The sequence below is a fragment of the Myxine glutinosa genome, chromosome 1 (genome assembly GCF_964187855.1).
Source record: "Myxine glutinosa chromosome 1, kmMyxGlut1.1, whole genome shotgun sequence".
Taxonomy (NCBI): Eukaryota; Metazoa; Chordata; class Myxini; order Myxiniformes; family Myxinidae; genus Myxine; species Myxine glutinosa.
In genome coordinates this window covers 143,211,368-143,220,388 of record NC_136261.1, presented here as the reverse complement: position 1 = coordinate 143,220,388, position 9,021 = coordinate 143,211,368, and the positions used below count along the sequence as shown (strand labels likewise).

The window sequence follows — 9,021 nt, the reverse complement described above, 5'->3', positions numbered from 1 at the left end:
TTGTCCCTGTTCTCTGCTGTTGTACTTGTATGCTTCCCTCTTTCGCCCCGTCTTGTCTCCCGCTCCCTTTTTTGTATGTTTTGTGTGTCCGTTTGTCCTTTTTTGTGATTGATGCTAGCTCTTACACGAGCCTCGATCTTGTACTTTGTCCCCGCCACTAGGGGGCGGGGCATGCTAATTAGTACAGGGATTATGGGTAAAATTCCCTTGTGTGTTGTTCCCTCGGTGAGCATCCCAGTGTCCCTTATGGCAATACATCCCATAGACATTAGATAGGCCCATTAGTGCACCACACATTAAATAATTCCCCCGCCACCGCAATGACTTTGGAAGAGCCAACAGGCAGCAGCCACGTAGTACGCCACCATGGGCGACAAACATCGTGCCAGGCAGGCTGGAGCCACGCTCAGGAGAACGTGTAATTGGTCGGGGATGGGACAAAAAGCTTCCCTGTGATTGGAGGGTAAGAAAGGTAAAGGAGCGGCGCACTGATTGGCCACTGACCGGTGACACCTCGGCCAATCAGTGCGGAAGGCGCGAACATTCGCCAATCAGTGCGGAAGGCGCAAAACAACTACTTAGAAGCAGGTCGCTGATTGGAGGACAAGCGCCTGTGACGTCAGAAGGTTGAAATGAGGTCAAACCGTGCGGCACTGGTTGAGGGAGAAGAAGAAAAATGAGGAGAAGAAATGAGGCACTGGTTGGGGGAGAAGGAGGGCTGACGTCACCCCGCGAGTGACAAAACGACTCGCTGGCCGGCATTTGTGTCTCTCTCTCTTGGCTGTCTCTTCGCTGGCTGGGTCTTTGCTTCTCTTCCCTTTGCCTCTTGCCTTCCCTTGACTTTCCCTTCGTGTTGGACCTGTTCCGCTGTGTGGGTGTTCGAAGGACGGTGGAGAGATCAGCGCTGACGATCATTCTCCCCCGTGTCGTGCTCCTGGTGCCTGTGTGCTGTGCTGTGTAGCACGGGACGGACCGTTCAGAGTAGGGTGTTCGTGCCAACGCCCGAGCGGTTCGCGCCAAGGCCCGAGCCATTTCCACGCCAACCAGAGCCGTGCCCAGACTGCATGCTTGGGTCCCAAACACCGGAGCCTGGGGGATTCCTGACGGACACACTGCAGACAGATAAGACGCATCCACAACACGACGAGACATTTATTTCATTCATCTTCTCCCATTGTCTTGTTTTTGAAATCTGTGCGGGGATGTCCAAATTTAGGATTTAGTTTCTTCCGTCGAGTCCATTGTTATCGGGTTCCATAAAATAAATCAATTATTTTTGTACATTCTACCCCCGTGTTCGTTTGAGTTCATTCCCTACAGGATCGGAGCTGCCGGTGAGATCGCTACAGGTAAGAGCTTTCGCGCTTCTTCCTCTGCCTTCTTCCTTCTTCCTCCCGTGCTGCCGAGTCAAATTCATCATTGATCGTCGCCTCCATTGAAGTTCGTTTGGCCATCCGCGAGCCCATGGTATTAACCAAGGGCATTCGCGCGACAATAGCTTTGATTAAGATTGTCAATTAAAATCTTAATGAAATGGGCAACAATTTGATGTATCCATTTCAACTTTTTTGGGGTGGGGAGGGGGGAATTTTCAAGTATCGTGCTCTGCACAACGTCTTTCTTGTTTATTTATTTATTCCACTTTAGTACTGCTGCCATGGCAACAACCTGGAGCTAAGTTGATATTCGTGGTCCTTTTAAAAAAATGCCCCATTTGTCCCAACCTTCTGGTCTGGTCGAAAACCTTGATCTTTTATACCCCCGGTAATTCACCCCAGAGTCCTTGCAGTGTTCATATGTTTTAATCCTCTCCCACCTCCCCCCAAGTCCTCCCGATGTCCCTGCTCTCAAATGTTGTTTGTGTCCTTCCCCCTCTTCCCCCTCTCTTTTGTGTCCTTCCCCCTCTCTCCCCATCTTGTCTGCCGCTCCCCTTGTTTTTTGTGTTTTGTGTGTCGGTTTGTCTTTTTGTGGGATTAATGTTAGCTCTTTCACGAGCCTCGATCTTGTATACAAAAAAAAAAAAAAAAAAAAAAAACCTTCTGGGTTCTGGCAATGGCCAGGGAAGCTTTGTGCTCCAAGTCTTTCACGAAGCGGCTGGCCAGGCCTGATGTTCGATTGGTGTTTATTTGTGATTTCCTCCACCTATTTGTGATTACTGCAGGTGGATAGAGGTTATCTTTTCACCCTTGTCTGCTTGTTTGTCTGTTTGCGAGCACGATGTCTCAAAACGTTGTGGACGGATTCAGACGAAATTTGGTGGACATGTTGGGTTTATGACAAGGACGAGTTTATTAGATTTTGTTGAAAATCTGATACGGATCCAGATATTATAATTTTTGAGTTATTCTTCACCATTGAGAGATTGGACCAAAAAACGATATGATATATAGCAGAGTCAAAAAGTTGTGGATGGATTTGGACGAAACTTGGTGGTGTGTGTGTGTGTGTGTGTGTGTGTGTGTGTGTGTGTGTGTGTGTGTGTGTGTGTGTGTGTGTGTGTGTGTGTGTGTGTGTGTGTGTGTGTGTGTGTGTGTGTGTGTGTGACAAGGACAAATTGATTCGATTTTGGTGAAGATCCGGCTCTGAATCTGGATCTGAGAATATTTTAAGTGATTCTTCACTTTTGCTAGATAGGCCGAAAAACGATATATAACACGATATTTCAAAAAGTTCTGGATGACTTGTGACAAAAGTTGGTGGATGAGTTGGTTAGGCGACAAGAACAAGCCGATTTTATTTTGGGTTCAGATCCGCATCCAGATCTGGCCTATCAGTTGTGGGCTACAAAACGTCAACTGTTCACCTGGCGGAGGTTTGCCCTCTACCGAGTGCTGTTCTAGTTTATTCAGTGTTGGAGCTGAGCGTATCTTTTGTATAATTGTGTACAAGTGCAGAATTTAAATTATCCTCACTTGAGCAATGAGACAGATCTCAGGACCACAGACCAACATCTGAAATGTGCAATGGTCAAACTTGGACTGACTTGGACTCGTCCATATTTTGGGGCCATGCCATTTCACTAGGAATCGGGGCCCGCCATCCGATCCCACCTGTGTTAGCACTCATCTGACTTATCCAATTGTCACCTAAACATATACTTTTGAGGACAACTGAAGTAAAAAAAAAAATATATCAAATGAAAACAAAACGGATTAATTTCATTATTTTTCATAGCTCACTTGGGAAAACTAAAATCAAAACATCAGCATTTTGTTCATTCATGAAGTCCTGTCAGCAGGTTTCTTGTAAACTGCCTCATGGTCAACTTCCTTCAGCAAATCTGTTTCCACTGAGCTTAAGTTACGAAGTCTTCTAGATGGTCTTGACGGAGCAGAGATCTCGGTCGACTCTTGACAAGCCACATTTTTGAGAATGTTCCTCTCGCGTCAAACGACAGTGGTTGAGCATGCTTCTGAGTCATCTGCAAAGAGTGTTGTAGCTGTTGCATTGATACCTGTATCCAAGCAACAGTTGCAGAATGGTGGATTGACAAGCTGCTGCTCTTCTTCATCGTTGTCATCACTGTCACTGTCACTGGTGCTGATCAGGTTCTCATGCAGATATAAGTGAGTTAATCAAGCGGTGGTGCACATGCACAAAAGTAGGTGAGTTCTTCTGTCAACTCTATCGATTCAACAAGACATGACATTGAAAGCGCAGTCACATCTACAGGGTGACCCAAAATAATGGGCCCCAGGAAAAGTTTAATAACTTTAATATTATCCACTCAAACTGAATAATATTTGCAGATCATATTATTATCTCATAGTAAAGATATCACTGAAACTTTCAGTTCTCCAGAAATAAATTTGACAATTTTACAATGAAATTACTATGTTTGCAAATGGGCACCATTTCACTCAACATATAACGTTTTCTGTAAACTTCTGTTTGACGGATATGTGGTATGGTCTCAATGCTAGGTCCTTCATCAGAATTCTCCTCAAGCTTTATTTGCTGATGTTGAGCTATAGACAGCAGTCCCGAAGAGATTTCTTGGGATTTCCGGCAACTGAGTCGGCAACTGCAGTAACGTTCTCGGCTGACCTTCCTGATTTTGGTCGGCAAGAGTGGCCTCCTCTGTTTGGTGAATTCTTATTCAAGACTGTACCATGCTGTCTAAATGTTTTCACAAACCTTAGAATTTGAGACCTGCTGGGTGCTTCCTTGTTGCAAAGTGTGCGCAGAACAGGTGCTTTGTCTGTAAGAACGAATTGTCCACAGATAGTTTTCTGTTCTTCAGGTGTCCACAGCATGACGCGTGAATGCCACAGATTCTCGAAACTTGGCAGATACACTCTCCATTAGCTCAGTTCAGACCTCCTTAAAAATGAAAATCTGAAAACTTTTCTGTCAAGATTATTAAACTTTTCTTGGGGCCCACTTTTTGTGGTCACCCTGTGCAACACGTGTGTTTTTTTGGATTCAGATACCAGACCTCATTGTGGAGTGTACCCGGAAAGATATTTCCTGACTCAGTCGACCAATGACCTGACAATCAATGACAGCTAAACACGGATAAGAATAATGTAAAAATCAACATAATTGTTTTGTCATTTTGATAGGGGCCCATACATGGTGCTTTTGTGGGAGCATGTGCCATGCACCAAATGCCAGTCCACCATTGGGTCACACAGATTTGCAAGAATAAAATATATTTTGGTAACAACATTCTCAAGCGGGGTAATTTTGTGGTTTGACCTTCCAAGGAAAGTGTAAATAACTGCACTTTAATCACTTTTACCTTGGTACTGAATAACTTTCATAGGCAAGCCTGGTGTTGGCATAACGGTTAAGGTGGCTGGCATAAGATCTTAGGGTCTTGAGTTTGAGCCCCTGTTGTGTCGTTAAATAACACCAGGTGGGTTGACTCAGCCTGTCATCCTTCCGAGGTCGGCAAAATGAGCATCAGCTTACTGGTAACAGGGGCTCTGCATCAGCGGCACAACGGCGCTTCCAGAAAATGATACAACAAGCAGCTACAAACGGCATACGAAACAACAACAACCTTCATAGGTAGAGTGTTGCAACATGGAGTTCTGTACACTGCCGATGCCCTTTGGAATCGTAAACTTTGTTGATTACGTACAACAAGTTTTCAGACTGTGGGGACAAACGTAATCCCAGAATGTAATAACTTGTCATGACAATCACATGGGTGGAGTGCACCCCATATTAATGTGTGAACCATGGGGATTGAAGTTCACCAAAACAATTGAGTTGTTATCTTGCTATTAAGGCACTGCTAGAAAAAGAATGACAAAAAACATATGCAAATGGTGTAAAAGGCAAATCCTGCTAATAATCCAAAACTATTAGGAGCTGCACTGTTTGGTGGTCACATCTGACCACATAGCTCATGATGCTGGGATCATTGGTTCAAATCATGTGTCGTGTTCATTCGTTTGTTTCTCCATCTGTGTCTCCACCTCTCTGGCTGAAGGCAGGTCAATTGTGCGAAGTAGCCCCATGGCAAGGATTGCATTGGGTGGTTTGCTTTTGCCTTCCCAGCGGTCAGTCAGGGCAGGAATTTGTATTTTGTTCAGGATTGTTGTGGTAGCTCACCTACTCTTCCTGAAAGACACCATGTGGGATATTTAAATAAAATAAAGATTTTAGAAGTCGTAGAAAATAAATTCCGGAAGTTTACCGCTGTCGGTGCAGCGTCTTTTACACCACCTTATCTCATAAGTTACAAATAGTTATTCATGCCTATTGTTTGTGTCTTTTATAACATCCTTAAGGATCACCAGCTAATGATTGCAGATGGGCCAACTGCACTTTGTGATCCAAAACCTTGCCGATGAAATACCCATCCGACAGTTTATAGTCGGGTTGAGAATTGAACCCAAACTAGACAACACTTTCTCCCTTTCGAGAATTGAACCCTTTCTCCAGCCACTTGAATGACAGCTCAATGGTAAATTCGCCTCCTGTGGTTTATTCTGTCGGACCTATTGTCCATGATCTCCTTTTTAATTCTTATAAAGTTCCACAGGCCCCACAGGTAATATACTGCATGTGGACATTCAAAAAGTTATACAGAAGACAAACTAGTCCAAGACACCATAAGTATAACACGGTGTAAAATACAAAAATACATTAATATTGTGACAATTTATGGAACCGGCCCCCGGGAAAATGCACATCTATGACACGTAGGAATTCCAGTCAGTTATACCATTAGTATATGTTCCCAGATAGGCCTCCACCCGAAGTCTCAGGGAAATGGGGTAAATGCGTTGTGTGGGCTATAGTAGGTCTTCTTCTTCTTCCTCCTCTATACCCCTCTTGGTCTTACTATATTTCTCCTTTAAATCATCCTTTATTCATGGCTCACATATGGTGGTTGCCATTTCGTGCACCACACAGTACAGATTCAGTTCTCTCCCTCTTTCAAATTAACATTTAAACAAAGGTGGTTCACATATATATTGGGTACAACCCACTATTCGTAAATTTCCTTTCTTTCTTTTTTGTTAACCCTCACTTACAGCATCACACATAACCACCTTATAAGCCACCACACCTCAGACAGCTAAGGAAGCAGTAACCCAACTGCCTTTTCAAACGCGCTGGGCGGGAAAGAGCGCCAGGCGGGAAGACCCATTAAAGACAGAGCGGACGCTGCCCAGAGAAGGACTCCAGCTCGGGGATGATTGACAGCAAAAGGAGGTGTGGACTGGTGAGTGCATCAATGAGAACACGCTGCCATATGTCAAAGGGCAAGCCACAACCCTGGCTCCCAGGAACTCCGTCTCCCATGAATTCTAATCCCCCAAGTCTACGCCCTGCTCAAGCAGCTTAAAAGGCGGAACACCAAACTGATCGCTGCTATTGACATGTGCGGGGGACCCTGAGACAACTTGCCTGTCTGTGCGAGCCATCAACAAAGACCGATTGCACTGGAGCCAGGATGAGCTGCGCTAGATGCTGCTGAGAGAATAACACAATGAGGGTTAGATTATGAGGCAGAGGTGCAAGGGCGAATGATCTGTGAGGTTCATAGCGCGGAAGACATACACTTCTTTTTTTTGTTATCCCTATATTAATTTCTAATTATTCTCCCTTGATTCATGAAGTGCATCACAATATAAAGAGCTGTCAGTGACTTGCTTCTTGACGCTTCAGGCAAGGCTTACAACTTACATAAACATTTCACGTTTTCCTTGAAGCATACACAAGCTCACATTGTCTCACTTACATTTACACCTTTCTCCTTTCCTCACCCTTGCTTATTCCTCATTTGTTCCACGTTTTGAGATTGGCACACAATACCATCGACGTGTGCCAGTGTAAGCCAGGGGCCAACCAATGCCTTGTTCTGCCTCTCGATCTTCTTCTCCTATCTACGTTTCTTCGGAATGATTCTGCTGGCACCATATCCTGTGTGTAAGTAATTAAGATAACATTGTAGAAGGGAAATAATTACGGAGGATTATAATCCGATCTAGTGTGCCTTTTTATTGATTGTTTGCTGTATACTTGTATGTGCTTTTTCATCATTGATTATTGTGCTTGTAAATCTGTGTGCTTTATTTGGTAATGGTTTGTTTCCATCCTGCACGGTGCATCTCATTCTCTATTGGCTCGACTTGGTGTGTAAGTTTAGATAGAGAAGAAGTTCTGCCCCAACGATTGGCTCCATAACTTAGACAATGTGTACTTGATGGTTCCGCTCGGCCGTACATAATAAATAAACAAGTACACACTGAGGGTAGGTGCCCAAATTGACATCGCCAACCCACCGGAAAGGGAACGTGTTTGTAAAAGAGTGCCAGGTTTTGCGGTTGTTGTTGTTTCCCCTTCCTCTTTCTGCTGTTTCTTTTGTTCTGTTGCATCCTCATCTGTTCAGTGTTCTACTTTTTACATGAGCCTTGACTTTGCATACAAAGAATTTTAAAAAATTAACAAGCACTGGCAGAATACAAAGCCTCCAGCAGATACTACGATGTGCCACACCGCTTTAGTCCCTCCAGTATGTGATCACTGGAATGGTAGCCAACGTCATTCCAGCGAGGTGGGCCAAACTCACTCGTTCCTCTGTCACATTGAACATTTCCGTATGCTCTCCTCCTTGTTGCCATGCTCCTCTGTGACTTCCTTGTTGCAGTGACCTCTTCAATCCAGTGTACACTTCCAGAAATAACCAACTATGATATTGTTGCGGATTCGGGGTTCGGCACTCCCGTTACCAAGGGGGGTTTAATCCCCTTGTCTTTTAAGCTGGCCGTCCCCCGATCCTTGAAATTATAACGCTCCTTTGCGGTCGAGATTGGCCAGGGTGATTGGTCAAAATGGAGTCCCAAATACCTGAGTGCCAATCTCTCCGCATCTTTGAGATGTTTCTACACCTTGATTAGAGTCCACCTGTGATAAATTCAATTGATTGGACATGATTTGGAAAGGCACACACCTGTCTACATAAGGTCTCACAGCTGACAATGCATATCAGAGCAAAAACCAAGCCATGAGGTTGAAGGAACTGCCTGCAGAGCTCAGAGACAGGATTGTGTTGAGGCACAGATCTGGGGAAGCCTACAAAAAAAATTCTGCTGCATTAAAGGTTCCCAAGAGCACAGTGGCCTCCATAATTCTTAAATGGAAGAAGTTTGGAACAACCAGGACTCTTTCTAGAGCTGGCCGCCCGGCCAAACTGAGCAATCGGGGGAGAAGGGCCTTGGTAATAGAGGTGACCAAGAACCCGATGGTCACTCTGCCTGAGCTCCAGAGATCCTGTGTGGAGATGGGAGAAACTTCCAGAAGGACAACCATCACTGCAACACTCCACCGATCTGGGCTTTATGGCAGAGTGGCCAGACGGAAACCTCTCCTCAGTGAAAGACACATGAGAGCCCGCTTGGAGTTTGCAAAAAAGCACCTAAAGGACTCTCAGACTGTGAGAAACAAGATTCTGGAGGCTGATGAAACCAGGATTGAACTGTTTGGCCTCAATTCTTAGTGTCATGTCTGGAGGAAACCAGGCACCGCTCATCACCTGCCCAATACCATCCCAACGGT

General features: G+C 44.9%; 1 protein-coding gene across 8 annotated transcripts in view; it reads left to right on the top strand.

The window, feature by feature from the left end:
- The window catches only part of PRR5 (proline rich 5), a 54,508-nt gene that overhangs the window by 3,580 nt on the left and 41,907 nt on the right, over nucleotides 1-9,021 (top strand). The window lies entirely within an intron of this gene.